This window comes from Peromyscus maniculatus, chromosome 12 (genome assembly GCF_049852395.1).
Source record: "Peromyscus maniculatus bairdii isolate BWxNUB_F1_BW_parent chromosome 12, HU_Pman_BW_mat_3.1, whole genome shotgun sequence".
In the NCBI taxonomy this organism is placed as follows: Eukaryota; Metazoa; Chordata; class Mammalia; order Rodentia; family Cricetidae; genus Peromyscus; species Peromyscus maniculatus.
In genome coordinates, this window is record NC_134863.1 from 8,651,029 (window position 1) to 8,669,650 (window position 18,622).

Below are 18,622 nucleotides of genomic sequence, written 5' to 3' on the forward strand. Positions count from 1 at the left end.
AAGTGAATGCACACAGAGAGATACTCATCTGTACCCGTGGGCGTCTCCATGCACTGTGCATGTGCCCTTGTGTAGATCTAACCTGCCTGAAAGGCACCCTCAGAGCTGTCCCCGCTGGGGGATGACCTGGTGCCATCAGTCCCATGGTGGTCTCTCTCCTTTCCAAGCAGGCGCCTGGCCTAGCAGCCCTTCTCCCAACCTTCCCACAGCATGCTCCCTTCTTTCTTCGGCTCAGTCAAAACAAAGTTTCTAAAAGATCTTTACTGAGAGAGAAAGCAGAGAAAAACAAACCCAGTGATTCCCAGCTCCTGCTTGGCTACATTTGCAGAGCCGGCTCCTAAAATCTGGCTGAGCCAGGCTTTGAGGCGGGGGCTTCAGGGGCTGGCACGATGCTCTGTCTGGGAGTGGTCTCCTTTCTTCCAGATCCTGACTCTGCTGCTGATCCCAGGACAGAGACCTTCTGCCTCTCTGGCCGTGAGTGAGCTATCAATTTGTATTTGTACTCTAGAACAGGGCCTGGCATATAGTACGCGCTCAGTAAATACACTGTTGTTGTTAAACGGATTAAGTGAATGCACACAGAGAGATACTCATCTGTATCTACTGGGCCCTCAGCTTGGACACCCTGCTGCTTCCGCCCAGATCACTCGGCTGGACCGTGCCCATCCGTTTCTTACAGTCTGAACAGATCTTTACTGCCATCCAGCCCCAAGCTATGCCTGGAGCAGCTCCTGCCCACCCCTCGGCCTTATACCTCTCTACTCTTTAGGTCTCTGGTCTGTTTGTAAAGCCACACTGAAGGATACGCCAGAGCCCAGGAAATAACTCAGTCCTTCCCAGCCCTAGTTATTCATACACCTACCACCTTCCTCCAGACCACACACACACAGATACACCACACCAACAATAACTCTGATGACTCCACAGCAGACTCTGGGCCAGCATGTCAATATCGCTAAGGACTCCAGATTCAGATGTCGGTTCCTAAGCCCACCCCAGACATGCTGAATCATAATGTCTGTGGGCGAGGTTCAGAAACGAGCGCTTTCAACAAACAGTTCTCACATACCAGAGTCCAAGAAGCACCACCCCAAATTGAGATTCCTCGCCTTCCGAACGCACATAGTAGCTAAAACATTTATTGAGCATTTACTATGTGCCGGGAATACTTTCTCATATTTCACTTGTTAAAAGAGTCCTGTGAAGAACTGGTGGGAACGCCAGGAATGGAACCTGGAGGTCTTGGAACTTCTGAGCCCGCCATACATCTGTAGTACGCAAGCGTATACTGACTCCTCTTCCGGTCACCACACACTCTATCTCACCAATACGGAGACCGAGACACTGTTTGGGGAGGGACTGGGTGTCTTCTCTGCCCAAAGTCTGCCCTGCACATATGTAAGCTAACAGCCAGTAGCCACAGCAGGCAGAGCCAGGGACTTGGCAAATAGCCGCACTGGGACTCTGGCAACCTTCAGACCCACGAGACCCATCCCGGGCTGCTGTGGTGAGCCCGCCCACTGCAGACCTCACCACCAAAGGCACTGGACCCCGCCCACAGCCTCCGCAGCCCAGCACCTCCAGCCCTGGGACCTAAGACCCCTGGCAGGACCTTCCAGGAATGCCACAGCCAGAGAGCAGATGTGCTCAAAGCCCGCTCCAAAAACTAGTCTTCTCAGGAATCTGCCGCGGGGGTTGGGAGGAATGGAAAAACAACCCAAATGCCATAACACAGAAAAGTGATCCAAATAAAAAGCAGCAACTGTGTATCTGGAAGGAATAAACTGAAGAGGAGAGGCGCAGAGCTGCGCAGCGTGGCCACGAGGCTGCCAACCTTGGCCGCCCGAGGCAGGGGCTGGGTGGCGCCACCAACTGGCCACAGGGCTGCCCCAGCCAGGGCTGGGCTGTGGGAAGAGCAGGCCTGGGCCGGCTTATCATAAGGCGCGGGTCCTTCTTCCCAGGGACTCCACACGGGGTGTTCTGCCGCACCCAGAAGGCTGGGGAGGAAGTGGGTTAGAGCAAGGGCTTCTGGAGCCCCAGCCTCCACATAACCTGCCTGGAGGGTTCTCCATACATTTCGCTTAACGATCCGTTGGCACCCAGCAAGAATGATGCTGTGTTGACCAGAGCTTGGGTGATAGGGGTGGGCGTTTTTTCAGATTAGGGCTGGGGAAACAGTGAGGAGGCAGGACAGATGGATTCTCCAGGCCACAGGACAGAGTTGAGCAGGCCATTCTCAGGATCCCGATCTCCTGGCTGGAAAGAGAACATGGTGTGCTCTTCCTGGGTACTCTGGGCTCCTAGAAGTGGTGTTAAGTTGTGGAAAGCTGCATCTTGGACTTCCCCTTCTCTCCAGAGCCAAGGCGCACATGCAGAATACGGTGTCTGTTCACACTGGCATGCCTCCCTCAGGTGCTCAGCATTGTCACAGAGAAGCAAAGTAAGGAGCAGGGTGTTAAGGAACTCCAAGAGCTGCCAGATAGAGGACTTGAACCGTGTTGCTATGAGACATGATCAAATGGACAGTTTAGCCCAGTGGGTAGGGATGGGCAGCATTATGGTGGGTGAACCCAGCACAGTGGTGATGTCTAGACACCCTTGCAGAGAAGTCCATACATAGACAGTGGCTGCAGGTGGCAGGTCCCCAGGCAGAGCAGGAGGCTTGGCTAGTCCTGAAAGAAGTGAAGCCCTCGGGGGGGCCCTGTGACAGCCCAGAGGCTAGAATGGGCAACCAAGAGCCTGGGGGTGCAAAGGCTTGTGATCCACCCTGGGGTGATAATTTACACCAGGCCTGGGGGACTGGCAGGGCCTCAGAGCACACAGATGAATTTGGGGAAGACCTGGGCTGAGAGGCCCAGGCCAGCCACAAGGGTGTCCCAGGAATGAACAGTCATGTCTGAGTCCTCCTCACAAAATACTCCCTGATGCTGGGGTGGGGGTGGGGGCTTTTAAAAGGCTTGACTTGAGGCTAGAGAGTTAGTGTTTAACAGCACTGGCTGTTCTTCCAAAAGACTTGGATTCAGTTCCCAGCACCCACATGGCAGCTCACAACTGTCTGTAACTCCAGTTCCAGGGGTTACATGCAGATGTACATGCAGGCAGAACACCAATGCACATATAAATAAATACGTAAATGAACACACAAACAAACAAATAAATAAATAATGGTTTGCCGCAAGCGCAGAAAGAGAGCTGAGGAATGGAGTTATTAGGTCTCTTACTAGCTGCCTGGCCTTGGAGCAGGCACCCACCCTTGCTCTGTTCAAGAATCAAACTTAGGAGCAGGGCAGAGGGCCATCCCCAGGCCAGCCCTGCCCTGGTACTCCCTCTGTAAGCCTGCTTCTCCGGTGAGGTGAGCAACTCCCTCCCCAGAGCACTGTTCTAAAGACCAGCAGGAGCGTCTGCTGCCCTGTCAGGACTGGGGCTTCTCCTGGAGCTGACAGAAGAGCTGGCAAGGGAGACATGAAGCCCTAAAAGAACAAACCCCATCAAGACGGCTTCCTAAAGTATAGCCCGGCCACATGGGTCTTCAGGAGGGCATAACATTATTGTCCTTTTTCTTTAAAGAAATTTAAACTTCCCTGGTCTCGTAATGCTCGGGGCTAGCCATGACAGTCTCCAACAGCATTAAAAGAACTCTGTCAGCCTTTGCTCACCCATTCCACGAGCGTTTGTTGGCTCCGTACTTCGTGCTCGGCTGGAAAGCAAAAGCTACAAAGACATGGGTGTCCTCAGGCGTAACTGTGAAGTGGACAGACCTGGGCATAGACAAGCGCGTTGCTGTGCCGAGGCCATCAAGAGAACTCTGCAGATGTCAATGAAGAGACACCAGCTCAGTCCAGGGAGGAATAAGGAAACACAGAATCGCCACATGGAACTGCGGTTCATGTGCTACACAAGCCAGCGCGCCTTGTCCTCTAGACCGGCAGGATCTGTGAGCTTCGTGGCAGCCCCAATTGCCAGCTCCGGTCAGCCTAACTTGTCCCAGAGAATCTTTGCCTCTGGCTTCTCTCCTACCCACAAATTCCTTTGTCCAGCCTTCCAGAAGTTTCTCCAGGAGAGCTCCCCATGAGCTCTTGCTGTGGCCCTCTCTGCTGCCAGCTCTATAAAGCAAGCTGACTCCTCTCGGGGGTTTCACATCTTAGGGAAGTGTGATTCATGGGGAAAGAACTCTTTCTAACCTCTGCTGTGACCCCCAAAACCTGTGGCTAATACTGAGTGATCTAAATCTCACAAAGCTAATAAAAGCGAGAGCCGCGCGGCATTGAGCCGTGAAGAAGGCCTCTGGCCAGCCAGCTCCCGCCTTCCCACAGGCACCAGTGGCCCTCCCCGAAACCCTGCACTCTGTTGGCAGCTCTTTCTGGGACCCACAGCCCTGGTGGGTTGCTTGCCAGGGCCTCCAGTGGCCATCCCGTCCATAGCTGGTCCTGGAATCTCTGGCAAGAAAGACCTCAGTTGTTGAACGAGCAAGAGAAACGCCGAGAAACGGGCATCTAAAAAGGCATTCTTGGAGGGAAAATAGTGGGACAGAAGGACACTTGTGAATTATAGATGGCCAATCTGAAGAAGTTATGTCCGCAGGCCTGGCTCTGACCGAGGCCTCTGGAAGTGTCCCTGTAAAACATAAACGCAAAATCCATTTCCACCCCCATGAAAATAGTGTTTGAAGAGCTAATGTCATCAGCAAGAAGTATTGATATGCTCTGTCCCTACACAGCACAGCTCTCCTGCAGTAACCAAGGAGGCAACGGTCCTGCCTTGCACGGTGCCTGACTTGGAGCAGACATCCACAAATACTCACTGTGAAGACACGTTTCATTTGATGACTAGGGTAACGCTAGGATGGGAACCAGCGGCGAGAGAGCTGTACACGATCCAGAGCCTTGTCTGAGGGTCTGCCTGTTGCACCCACCCCGGGGACCCTGGAGACCCGGGGCTAAGGTTTCATGTCAGGAAGTTGGCTGGCTGTGCTGGGCATTTGCGCTGCTGCTGCTGGTGCTGAAAATGGTGCCCCTGCACAACTGGTCTCTAGGCGAAGGGGAGGGCAGTGGCAGGATTTAACTGATGGTGGCTACCCACCCCACCCCCGCGGCCGCCATTCCAGGAACAATTTGGAAATCCAGGTTTTCAGCACTGTGTTTACCCTCAATTCCCACCCCTCCCCCCTCCTCCCCCCTCCCCCTGAGTAGGCAGCCTCAAGCCACTCCCCCCCCCCCCCCCCCCGGGCAGGATCGTGGAGATATGTGCTGGGGGCCATCAGCATCTCTGGTCTTAGCCAGCCTGTACCTGTACCACCCATTGTATCCGGGAGCCAACAAGGTCCCTCGGCTCAGGCTCCGGACAGAAGAGGGAGTTCCCTTGGTGTGCCCATGAGTGTAGGTGGCTGGGAGCAGCATCTTGCTTCCTGGGAAACCTTTCTCAGATTTCTCCTCCCGCTGTGGCTGGACTACATAGAAGAGAGATGAGGCAGGGGGCTTGGGTTTTTGTTTTTTTAAGATTTATTTATTATAGCCGGGCGGTTGGTGGCGCACGCCTTTAATCCCAGCACTCGGGAGGCAGAGGCAGGCGGATCTCTGTGAGTTCGAGGCCAGCCTGGGCTACCAAGTGAGTTCCAGGAAAGGCGCAAAGCTATACAGAGAAACCCTGTCTCGAAAAAAAAAAAAACAAAAAAAAAAAAAAAAAAAGATTTATTTATTATGTATACAATGTTCTGTCTGCACACTAGAAGAGGATACAGATGACTGTGAGCTACCATGTGGTTGCTGGGAATTGAACTCAGGTCCTCTGGAAGAGCAGCCAGTGCTTTTAACCACTGGGCCATCTCTCCAGCCCCAGGACTTGGGTTTTTTTTTTGTCCCAAAGGTTGAGGCTGACTTTCGGAGAGTACTGGGTCGTGTCCTGCTGAAAGCCACCTTAAGGTGCAGGCGTGGAGCCAGAGAAGCTCCACACTCTTGAACCGCTTCCCTTGTCCCCAAGGCCTCCCTAACGGACACCAGCATGCGTGACAGCTACCCGCTTCTCTGTTTCTCAAACGCTCACTTTCTCCACTAAGCGAATCAAGGGGAGCTGCCTGGGGTGTGTACAGGGGTTTCATTCAGAGGGCTCCAGGGACTCCGCGTAGCTGGGCTCTACTACATCTTTATGTGTTCTGGTGCTTTTATCTCGTTGCTGAAGACGGAACCCAGGGCTTCGCACATACGGGACAAGCCTGCCGCCACTGAGCCACACCCCTGCGCTCCCTCCCGAACTTAGTTTCAGGATTTGGGGTTAAGGGGCGAGACTTAACCACTCGCATTGCGTCATCCTTTAGCCTTTTGAAACCAAGCGGTCTCCTTTGTCACAGAGATACCACTTAAAGCACGAGAATGTGGCTTTCCAAACCGTGGAGCGCCCCACGGCAACCATTGTGATGACCACCGCTGTATTGCCCGAGTCCATGCAAGTAACGGTTATGCCCTGGAAGTACAGCGCCGAGCTCCTGGAGGACCACCACCAGGCCGGGAGCCTGGAGCCTGGGTCTCATGTGAGCAGGGCCGTCATTGACTCTTTTGACCACCGGTGGCCAAGAGAGAGGGCCGGGGGGACAGTATCACAACCTTCACCCAGGAAAGGACGAGTTCCCCTCGCCTAGGAAGGATGCACCTTGGTCCTGAGGGAAGAGAAAACGTCCCTCAGAGGCAGGCTTTGAACCCTTGGTCTCCAGCTAGTGGCTCTGTTCTGGGAGGTTGTGGAAGCTTTATCTGGAAGAAATGGGTCATGGCGGGGGGGGGGGGGGGGGCGGTTCTTGGGGGCACATTATCCAGGACTTCCTGTCCATTTTCTCTGCTTCCTAGTTGGACACCAAGTCTCTAGTGCCGCACAGTCTTACCAGGAAGTTCTGCCCAAGCACATGGGGACAAGAGACTATGGGCTAAGTCCTCTAAAACCATAAACCAAATAATCCCTTCCTTTCTTGTCTCTGTCAGATTCTTGGTCAGAATGGTTAAAAAAAAAGTAACACACCCTTAGAGCCAATGACACACAGAATTCGGAGACGAGTGGCTGAGTAGCCCGCCTGAGTTCACATGGCTCTCCCAAGAGAGACCAGCTCCTAACGTTGAGTCCAGGGTCTTCCCCTGCCCCAAGATCCTAGGCAGGGGGCCAAGGAGACTGAAGCCCCGGGAGTAGGTATTGTTTGTTGACCCTGTGCAAGGCTCCTTACGACTGTTGTCTTTCGTGTGTTCCTTATCACAGCCCTGTGAGACTGCTGTTAAACTCTTTCTTGGATGAGACGCCATCTGATGTGACTTCCCCCCAAGAGTCCTAATTCAGTAAGTAGTAAAATTGGACAAGACTCAAACCAGGCTCTGACCAGGTCCAAAGCCGAGAATCACTCTACTTTTCTGTCAGCTCTACTTGGGGGACTGGCCTACTTGGCAGATTGGGTTGGGTAGCTTCGAGACGGAGTCACCAACCACCCCCAAAAGAAGAAAGAACCACAGAGGGAAGGCGTGTTTACTCCGGGCAGCTAGCTGTACTTCTGGACACCGGCCACTCCTGCACACCCCAGAGGAGGCCCATAAGGCTGCCCTGCCCTTGGACCCACTAAGGAAGTGCCAAGGCTGGTGTGCGCTAGAGCTTGGGCCCACAGGGGGACATGGCATCTGCAGTGGTGGCTTCCCACGTCCCTTTCGCTGCATGCAGAGTGACAGGGGACCTGACTATGGGTTCAACGAGGCCCGCCCCAGGGCCGGGCTTAGGGGTGAGGAGGATGCCAGTGCCAGATTGGCTGTGGGGGAAATCCTGAGTCATCACCACAGGGCTGAAACTGTAAACTCTGCAGCGGATCCATCGAGCTGGCCACCTCCTTTCTCGTCATCACCTTGGAAAGGACAGGGCGCAAGGAGAACCGGCTGTCTCAGAGGATGGAATATGGTCAAACCTTGTGAGTTTTGTTAGAATGGACACCAGAGGAACTTGGGAATATTTTTGTATTGCAAAAGTCAGTATAGAAAATTCAGCAAATAGAAAAAGAATTCTGGCAAGATGATCAGAGGATACAAATGCCAAGCCTGAGTTCTGTCCCTGGGACCCACATGGTGGACTGACAGACCTGACCACAACAAGTTATCTCTGACACCCACATGTGACGGGGCACATGTGTCCCCCCATACTTAATCAATCAATCAATTTTTTTTCCAAGACAGAATTTCTCTGTGTAGCCCTAGCTGTCCTGGAACTCACTCTATAGATCAGACTGGCCTCAAACTCAGAGATCCACCTGCCTCTGCTTTCCAGATGCTGGGATTAAAGGCGTGCACCACACTGCCTGGCTTAATTAATTAATTTGAAAGTAATTTTAAACAAGAAAAGATTGGCTGGAGTTTCCTGACACCCTGGCAACATTCTCACATCCCACCCTTTTCTCCTACTTCTTTTCCTTCTCTCCCACCCTCTCTTCCTTCCTTTTTTATTTTAAAAACTATTCTAAGGGGCTGGAGAGATGGCTCAGGGGTTAAGAGCACCATCTGCTCTTCCAGAGGACCCAGGTTCAGTTCCCAGCACCCACATGGCAGCTCACAACTGTCTGTAACTCTGTAACTCCAGTTCCGGGGGATCTGACACCCTCACACAGATATACATGCAGGCAAAACACCAGTCAATGCTCATAAAATTTAAAAAATCCATAGTGCCCACTCCTTAATTTTCTTTTCTTTTCTTTCTTTCTTTTTTTTTTTTTTTTTTTTTTTTTTTTTTTTTTTTTTTTTTTTTTTTTTGAGACAGGGTCTCATTGCAGCCCATGGTGGACTGGAACTCACTATGTAGCCTAGGGTGGCTTTGAACTTCTGACCCTCTGGCCTCTACCTCCGGAGTGCTGGGTTTACAACCGTGCACCACCACATCTGACTTCAGTGGTGCCAGGGAGTGAGCCCCGGGGCTTTGAGCACGATAAACAAACCACCACCTAAGCTGCCTCCCCAGCTCCCCACTTCAGAATCCTGCTGGTGACACACTCCATCGTGGCAGGGGAGAGAAAGTCCCCTTTTAAGAGCATTCACACTTGATAAAGTCTTTGAAAGCAGAACACTGAATCACACAGACCACTCTTGTTTTGAGGTGGGGTCCTGTGGGGTCCAGTTTGGCTTCTCAATCCCCTTATCTCAGAGGCCTCCTAACTGGTGGGATAATAGGCATTCGGCACCACCTATTTTGACAAGAATAAAATTACATGGACTCAGAGCTGGTCCAGAAAATCCAGGCAGCGCTTGGTTGCCGCAGATTAGGAGGGAAGCCTGTGGGTGGGGGAAGCACAATTAATGTGGGGTCGAGGCCACTGCCACCCACCCACCCAGAAGCATATCTACTTGCTTTCTCGATCCTACAGGACCTGGGATGCCAACGGAGCTCGTCCAGAAAACTGTCAGGAGACCCTGGCTGGGAAAGAATGTTTGGTTAAAAGCCGTGGGGGCTACGACGTCATCTGCTTGCTGTCCTTTTGAGAACCCTCCTGCGTCTGTGAGAAAACTGGAGAGGCAGCCTCAGGCTGTCCTGGCCACCATCGGCTCCATCCTCAGTGAGTCTGGGCCATTGACCATCCCAGGTGCTCTGAGGCTTGTTCACGACTTGTCAAAGCCTGCTAACTGGAGACCTGCTGCAAACAGGAAGGGTCCACCCTTGTTTATATTCCATTTACTCAAGAATTTCAAGCCAGCACCACCGGGTCTGGTGACCAGTGGCTGGCACTCTGGAGTCAGACTCACCTGGGGTGAGCTCCTCCCGACTCCTCTCCTACCTTTTCCAGCCCAGCTTCCTCATCTTCAGAACAGGGCTGTGGTGAGGAGTCTTTTGGAAGAAGAAGTATGAAGCACCACGCTTTGGTCAGCTTTCAGAAATCCTCGTTATCAGTAAAGTGGCACAAAAACTGTGCAAACTTCTGAAGACCCCACACGGAAAACATGTAGGTCAGAGCACTGAAGGGTGAGGGTGAACAGCGCTTCCGGGGCAGTGAGGTTCACGCTCAGCTCTGCAGCAGAGCGTCAAGGTTTGCTGGTATCCGGGCCTACCCTGACCAGAAGGGGCCTGGGCATGGGAACATTTTAAAGCCTACCCAGGTGACATGCTGTCACCAGGCTCAAGAGCGACCCTGTGGGGAAGGATTTGGAAATTTGATTTGTGAGGAAAGGGAAGGACGCTAACCAGTGTAGACCGGCTTATGCTGTCCACTGTCAACCCCCTGCTCCCCTGGTTCTCCCAGTGACTAAAGCTGCTTTCATCCAGTGTGAAAGGAAACAGATTTGCAAGGTGACACACAAGTATTACTGAAAGGAAGCCCCCAGACCAGGCTCACCGTGCTCCATGGAGCCCCAGCCCAGGCTCACTGTGCACATGGAGTCCCCAGTCCAGGCTCACCGTGCTCCATGGAGCCCCCAGCCCAGGCTCACTGTGTGCATGGAGCCCCAGCCCAGGCTCACTGTGCTCCATGGAGCCCCAGCCCAGGCTCACTGTGCTCCATGGAGCCCCCAGCCCAGGCTCACTGTGTGCATGGAGCACCCATCGCAGGCTCACTGTGCTCCATGGAGCATCCAGACCAGGATCATTGTGTGCATGGAGCCCCAGCGCAGGCTCACTGTGCTCCATGGAGCCCCCAGCCCAGGCTCACTGTGCTCCATGGAGCACCCAGACCAGGATCATTGTGTGCATGGAGCCCCAGCGCAGGCTCACTGTGCTCCATGGAGCCCCCAGCCCAGGCTCACTGTGCCCCATGGAGCCCCCAGCACCCACCATCTAATAGAAACACACTGTAAGCTACCAGGGGGAACCACACTGTAGAGCTGCTGCACTGAAAAAAAAAAGTGAAAAGAAACAAATAATTTTAAATGATGTATTTTATTTAGCCCAATTTATCCATAACATTACCATTTTAACATGTAAGATATACACACAAACATACATAAATTTCATTTTGAGTTTTTGAGTCAGGTCTCGCCATGTAGCTCGGGCTGGAGTTGAGCTTAGTAGCCCTGCCTGGCTTTGAACACCCGATCCTTCTACCTCAGATCCTATGTGCTACCATTGCAGACAATATAAAAATTAACAAGCTATTTTGCATTGCTTTTTTTCATACCAAATCTCCAGATTCTGGTCTGTGTTTTACACAGCCTATCTCAAGTGAGAATGGTGTCTGGTGGCTGGCCATACTGAACTAATAGAGTAGCTGAGCTGGTATACGGCTGGACAGATCATAAACGAGCTGGGGAGGACCCAGGCACAGGGACCCGAGGTTTCAGGGCAGCCAAGTGGCAGCAGGGACTAACCACTGGTGCCTGAGAACGTCCTGCTGCAGTAGCTCCGGGGGAGGCACTCACTCCAGGCTGAGCAGGTCAGAGGCAGCCTGCAAGCAAGAACAAAGCCTCCCAGAATAATGGCGACCCGCGGAGGAGACCCTGCCAGGGGGCACTGGGAGCGTGGCCTCACCTGAGACTAGAGGTCTTGCAAGTAGGGTCTACAAGTGTGAATTCCCCTCACCCGGGAGGTGGGCAGGTCATCCAGTTCTGGTTGGAAGAAAGCCTCGGGGACCCTGAGGCTGTTTTATGGTTCTTCGAGTCTCTCTCACACCAGATCCCTTCCTCTGCTCCCCACCACTCCCTCAGCCCATAAAGGGTAATGAAGCTGATGTTAAAATAGTTACATGAAACCCATTCATTTGAAAGGGCACCTGCTTTAAAGGCCAAATTTCCTGAGCCCAGGTTTATACATTAAGCTACAGAAAGCCCTAATTAATTCAGACCCCACTCACTCTGTATTTGGGAGAAATTCTGCCTCAGGCTGGTCTGGAGCCTTCCCTTTTACACTATCTATGAAGAAACGGTTTGCTAAGCAAATAAATAGTTCAGGCAGGATCACAGAGGAAGGGCTGGCTCCCTTCACTGTTTTCTAGAACTTTAAAAAGTCGCTGGAGCAGTCCTATTCCCAGAAAGTTAATGAGGTCATTACAGCTGGTCCCTATCTTTAAACATTTCTGTTTCCCAACCTGGCTGTGAGCTGATGTGGCCCTTGGAGGGAGTCCCAGAGTGCTCAGATTCCAGCAAGAGACTGAACATATTACCCAGCACCCAGTAGGTGTTCAGCGTGTGCTGAATGAATGGAGGTAGGCAAGACAAATAAGCTCATATTTCAGGTGAGAAAACTACGGCTCAGAGAGGTTATTTATAAAGTACCCTGTCAATGCCAAGGAGCTCAGGGCATCCCTCGAGCTGGACCAGCCAGGCAGCCAGTAAATGATGAGTCCGGAGTTTGAGGCCGTGCTTGGTGCAGGGGACCCTTCCACTCCGTTATTTTATTATAGTGTTAACCCAGCAACAATAAATTGGCTGAGTTCTTAAGGAGCAACACCAAACCCCGATTGTTCTTTTATAGCTAGCCTTTCCGCTGGGTACTGGAATCGGCCCAGTTCCACTCCTTGAAGTGCCTGACTGTGACCCCGCCTCCAGCCACGTGTAGACTGTGGGACGTCAGGGACAGTACAGGTCAGTTTTCTCCTTGCGGGAGAAGAGCTGGAAGAAAGGAAGGATCTGGACCCGGTTCCTCCGGGGTCCTGGTTCCCCGGGAAGGCTGGTTTCTGTTCTCCAGACCTTCGCTGGCCCCAGATCGGGGTGTGTAGGGGGGCGGCTTTTGTCGGCTTTCCTTTTCCCCGATGAGGGGCGGGTGGAAGAGAAGGGGAAGACAGCCTGCGCGCTCTCTCTGCCCTTTGTTCTGTAGGCTCTGCCCGCCTGGAACACCGCACAGGGAAAATTCCCTGACCGTGAGATCTGCAGGCTGCAGGGTCCCCGGGGAGGGCCGGGCCTCGGGCTCTTTGGAGTTGCAGCTGGAAAGAGGGGTTGGATTTCAAGGAGCGGGGTTGGGGGAAGGCAGCCTGCCTTCCCGGCGGTGAAGGAGCTGGCCCTGGGAGCCAGCGGTGCCGACAGCTTCCTGTCGAGAGCTGGCGGCCCACGTGACCGCTCCCCACTCAGTGGATTAGGGGGTGAAAGGCCCAAGGGGGGAGGGGGAGCGGGAGGGGCGCCCAGGCGCTATCTGCGCTCGTCTGGGGGAGTGTGCTTGCGGGGCAGAGCACCAAATCCGCTTTTGCTAAATGAATTCGGCTGGCTCCTTGTCACACGGTCCAGCGAGCTGCCTCTGCCTAAAGAGGGAAGGAGGCGAGTCTGGGCACTGGCTGGGGCTACGGGCTGCTAGTTTAGAGTCCCCTCCTCCCAACCTGGCCACACACATCCCCACAGTGCCTGTCAGGGAGGAAATGCAATAGTCACAGACCTGCTGGTGTTGAGGAGATGGAATCCGGCTGCGACACAGGGAAAGCTGTGTGATTGGCTTGAAGGGTTGGCTTCTGTAGCTCTGACCTCCTGACCTCCCGACCTCTCTGACCCCCCACCCCCTACTCTCCTCTAGGCCAAGTGCAGCCACCCTGACAAGGACATCAGGCCTGATCTTAGAGCCCTGGTCTGTGCAAGCAGTTATTGAGCACCTACTGTGTGCAGAGCTGGGCATGGAAATAAGTTGGATACTGATCTACCTGAAGGAGACTTGGGGTGCACTTGGAGCGTGGCAGGGTGCCCCAGGGTGCAGGCTTGGGGTTCAGAGAGAAAATAAGGGTCCACTGTAGTTGATAGCTTGGGGTGACAATCGTAGATTCAGCCTGAATGACTGTGTTTCTCTTCCTGTCATGTTCCCAGAGCAAAGAGGTGGGCTAGAACCCCACAGATCTGTGGGAGGAGGGCACAGGCTATGTGAAGGTTTCTGAGTCAAATGCCAAGGAGGACAGATAGCCCTAGGCAAAAGTTAATTCACCTTACCCTCCAACACCTGAGCCACTGGCCATGCGTTAAAGGCTGCCAGGGCTGGAGCAGCGGCCCCTCTCCTTAGAGATCTCAGGCTCCATTGGCCCTGTGGGTGATTTTTGTTCCAGGTTCCATCTCTATTGTTTATATAGTTCAGAGTTCAGGGAAGTCAGAAAAACGTGCTATCCTTTCCACCCAAGGTGACAGGAAAAACAGCTGGGGATGGGGGGGGGAGGGGCGATGGGCGAAGGTGGGATCTTGTCGGTCACCACTTCGTTTCCATGGGCATCTGCCCCATAGAGATCTCTCAGAGAGATCCTGATTCTCTGCAGAAGCCAGGATTGTGGAGTTCTAACTGGGTGAAGTGTCTTTAGGAGTTGGATCGTCCCTGAGGGGAGCCCTTCAGACCTGGGAGTCTTCTTAAAAATCAGCCAGCAGCTCCCCCTGTCTGAGGACTCTGAGGAGATAAGGGCAGCAGCAGAGCAGGCTGGGAAACAGTGACTAGGACTGCGGGCATCCTGCCACTCATCACCTTGAGGGCTGGGAACCCCCCACCCAACTCCACCCCACCCCCACTTTGGATCAGCCTATTCTGCCTTTGGGTTTTCTCTGCTGTAACGCCCCCCTACACACACACACACACACACACACACACAGGAGAGCTATCACTCACACTTGCTTCACTTAGGAACTGTCCAGGTGCCATGGCAGAGGTCTGGCTGAGGACTATTCTTCAAGATCTCCTCTTAAGAATTTGCTCAGTGCTGGGCATTGAGGTGCACACGTTCAATCTCAGCACTTGAGAGGCAGAGACAGAGGCAGGTAGATCTCAGTGAGTTTGAGGCTAGCCTGGTCTACATAGTGAATTCCAGGACAGCCAGGACTACATAGTGAAACCCTGTTTGGGGCAGGATGGAGACGAGGGGAGGAAATTTTCCCTTTGCATCTTGGAGTCTTCTCCACTCCCTGGCTGACGCTCCTACCCATCTACCAGCCAACAATAATAGGTCAAGTCGTTCGCTTCCCTAAGACTCAGTTTCCTGGTCTATAAAATGGGAAAGTAGCAGGTGAGTGGGGCTGCCTGCCAGTCTTGAGAGCTCCTACAAGCCTAAGACCAGAAGTGCCTATTTACGGACGTCTTGGTGCCTAGTGGAGACCCTCAGCCCCATTCTCCCGGGCCAGCCGGCGGACAGGAGTGGTCCCCTTGATAGTGACTGCTGCAGGTCACACACAGGGTGAGCACAGCACAATGGGGGAACCCCAGTGGGAAGAGGAACAACCAGACTGAATGGAACGAACCTCCTACCCCACCTCCCTGCCTTGACTAGTCCAAATAGTCCCAAGTGCTGAAAAATCCCCCAAATGTTTCTAAGCAGAGGATCTCCCAAAGGAGTGGTTCGGTATCTGGGGTTACAAAGACTTTGTTACTTCAGCAAAGCGCACTACAAGCCATTTACTGGTTTAATTTAATTATTTATGATAACACTTCAGAGTAAAAACTACACTTGTCAAAATAAAGGGGACTTTGTGCCGCAGTGACCCAGATTTTATTGTTGCATTGCCTAATGCCCCAAAACGTAGTAATCGGTACCAGATCTCCCTTCACCCGGGCAAAGGAGCGCCAAAGGAGAGGACTGGCACAGATTACCGCCTCCTGGGGGAATTATCTCAAACTATCCTAACAAAAGGGCACTTCAGTTCCGTCCTCCTATCTAGCTACATCTTCTTCTGCTCCCCACATGAGCTGGTTTCTACGCTCACTTGACCCTTAGCCATTTCCTGCGTGCTCTTGGGTCACTTCCTTCACTTGCACATGCAGACCCCTTTGGTAGCATGCTCTCTCCATGTCCTCTCCCAGACTAAGGAGCCCTAAGCCTGTTTGCAGGGCAGATGCTCGGATAATCTAAGAACCCGTTCGGGTGCCCGGGACAGTCTGAGGAACTCCCACTAAGCTTAAATGTCACCCTGCTCCAGAGCCACCCCACCGTCTCCACCTGGTTGGGCATGGCTTCCTCTGCAGTCCCCACAGCCCGTGGCTCCTCTCCCAACAGTGCTATCCAGTGTGTGCCTCCAACCTCTGTGTGCTCAACCTTACTCAGCCGTGCCGAGGGTCTGCCTGGGTCAGAGCGCAGTGAAGGGCAGCTGGGCGGGACCTCGAAGAGCAGAGTTTGCTACAGTTATGCAGACACCAACTCCTAACCTCACCCAGTGCCAAGTCCCATTCCTCCCATTGGCGCCCACGGAGCGCGTTCTTCCTTTAACAAAAATCATCTTTTTGGACAAAAGACCTTTGAGGATGAAGCCTTCCCAGTCACACTGTGTGACGGGCCACAGAGGGCTGAGAAAGCACAGTAAAATATAATGAGCTGGGATCTGACCTCCCTGTGCACAGCTAGGCGGCCAGGCCCGGCCTCGGGTGCTTTCTTTGTGCTAACGGCCCTCCCCAGCATCCCAAGGCTAACACGCTCTCTGACTACCCAGATGCCTCCCTCAGCCACTGCCCTCTACTCTACACAGTGGTGACAGAATGGTGGCAGCCTAGATGACCCACCGCCAAAAATAGTGATTAGCACCAAAGACAGAGGGTAGAAGATTCTGTACATCTATATATCTATGCAGGAGCGCGCACACACACACAGACACACAGACATACCATACACACACATACACACAGACACACACACACCATACACACACACATACACACATACACACACCACATACACACAGACACACACACACCATACACAGAGATACACACACACCACACACACACATACACCACATGCATACACACACTGCACACAAACACACACACACACACAAACAGACACACCATACACACACACACACCATATACAGAGATACACATACACACACCACTCATACACACACACATCACATGCATACACACACACTGCACACAGACATACAGACACCCACACCCACACCATACACACATACACACACAGACACACAAACACATCACACACACACACACACACACACAAACTGCCCACAAACACACACAGGCACACCATACACACATAGACACAGACACACATATATATGCACATACACACATACTGCACACAAACACACTCAGACAGGCACACCATACACACACACACACACACACACACACCACACATACACACACACTACACACATACACACGCACATAGACACAGACATATACACATAGACACACAGACATATACACACATATATACACACACAGACACACATACATACACACATGCATACACACACAAACAGTTATTTATCAGTAAGTGTACCAGAAAAAGAAAAAAGAGCTGGTCCCTGCCTATAAAGGGCTTATAAATTAATTGGAGAAACAGAGAGCTGTTATAATTTTGATCTTATTTTATCTAGTCCTCAACCAACCATCTATAATAAGAACAGTATCTCAGCTGGGTGGTGGTGGCACACACCTTTAATCCCAGCACTCACTCAGGAGGCAGAGAGACAGATGGATATCTGAGTTCGAGGCCAGCCTGGTCTACGGAGTGAGTTCCAGGACAGCCAGGACTGCATAGAGAAACCCTGTCTCATAACTAATTAATTAATCAATACTTTCTCATACTAGTCCCCAGTTTTGCTGTCCAAACTGAGTTTCACCAGGTGTGCCGGGGGCTCAGCCTGCTGTGCCCAGGTGGGTCTGCTTAGGAAGGAATTCCTAGTAGAGAAATGTTAGGGGCCCACAGTCTGGAAATTGACCCAAAGCCACTTCCTGGAGGTGTTTCTAGGGACCCAGGCATTTTCAAGGCAGATTAATGAGCCACAGAGTCAGAGAACTTTGGGAACCACCCAAATCCATGACTCCCAGACCTGGATACATATTACAAGCACTTTAGGGCTTTAGGGATGAAATGGACGTGTTGGGAACTCAACTGGATCTGTTTTTCTTCAAAGCCCTTCAGGTACCCATTTCCTGCAGCTAGGGTTGAGAACCACTGTGCTAACCCCAGTGGATTCTGTGCAGGACGGATCCGAGGCTAGGGGCAGCAGAGCTTGAGCTGAGACTCACACAGAAAACAGCAGGGACAGATGTCACACAGCCAAAGCCTCACTTTCCCATGATGCCAGCTGTTCTTCATGCCTTCCTAGACGATTAGTTCTTTTCCACCCACTGTCAAAGACATGGAGGCCCCGCTGTCCCGGGAGATTCTGCTCTGTCCTCATTCTGGGAATGCTTAAAGCTGCCTGGCGCCCTGATGTGTCCTTTCCTAGTGTTCAGAGGCAGAGGGACAGTTTGGTGGCAGGTGACTTCAACTTTCCTCAGAGTAATTTGTGTTTGTCCTAAACAAACGAGAACTTGTTCCAGGAAAGCGTTTGTCGGCATAGGGTAGGAGCCCCATTCATCATGATGGCTTTGGGACCAAGAGCAAGAAGTTAGACTTTCAGGGCCCTGACCCACAGTGGAGGAGTTTGGGGGCAGCTCCCCCAGGACCAGCCAGGAGGAGATGTCAGGAAAGCTAATGAGGGACCAGACAGCTGCAGCTTGTTAAAAACGGTGCTCGGGGCTCATTGTAACTGAGACCTTTAAATATACATCCTAGTCAAATAAACAGCATCCTCCCGCCCACTGGCTGGCCCCTCCAGGGCCATCCAGGGCTGGGCTGGTCCAACACAACCCAGCTCAACATAGCCCACCCAGCTCCTCTCCCGCCTCCCATGCGTATCCCCATCCCCATATGGAGGGGAAGCACTCCCTCAGGCTAACCTCTCTCCTTGGCTGGAAGTGAGAAGTTAGGCCTGGAAGAGGCGGATGCAGCCAGATTCCCGAC

General features: G+C 52.6%; 1 long non-coding RNA gene across 1 annotated transcript; it reads left to right on the top strand.

Moving 5' to 3' along the window:
* The first annotated feature begins 6,042 nt into the window (after positions 1 to 6,042).
* On the top strand, positions 6,043 to 11,080 carry LOC143268068 (uncharacterized). Its single transcript, XR_013043646.1, has 3 exons — positions 6,043 to 6,523; positions 7,234 to 7,310; positions 9,365 to 11,080. It is a non-coding gene; the product is annotated as an uncharacterized LOC143268068 (long non-coding RNA).
* The last annotated feature ends 7,542 nt before the right edge of the window (positions 11,081 to 18,622 follow it).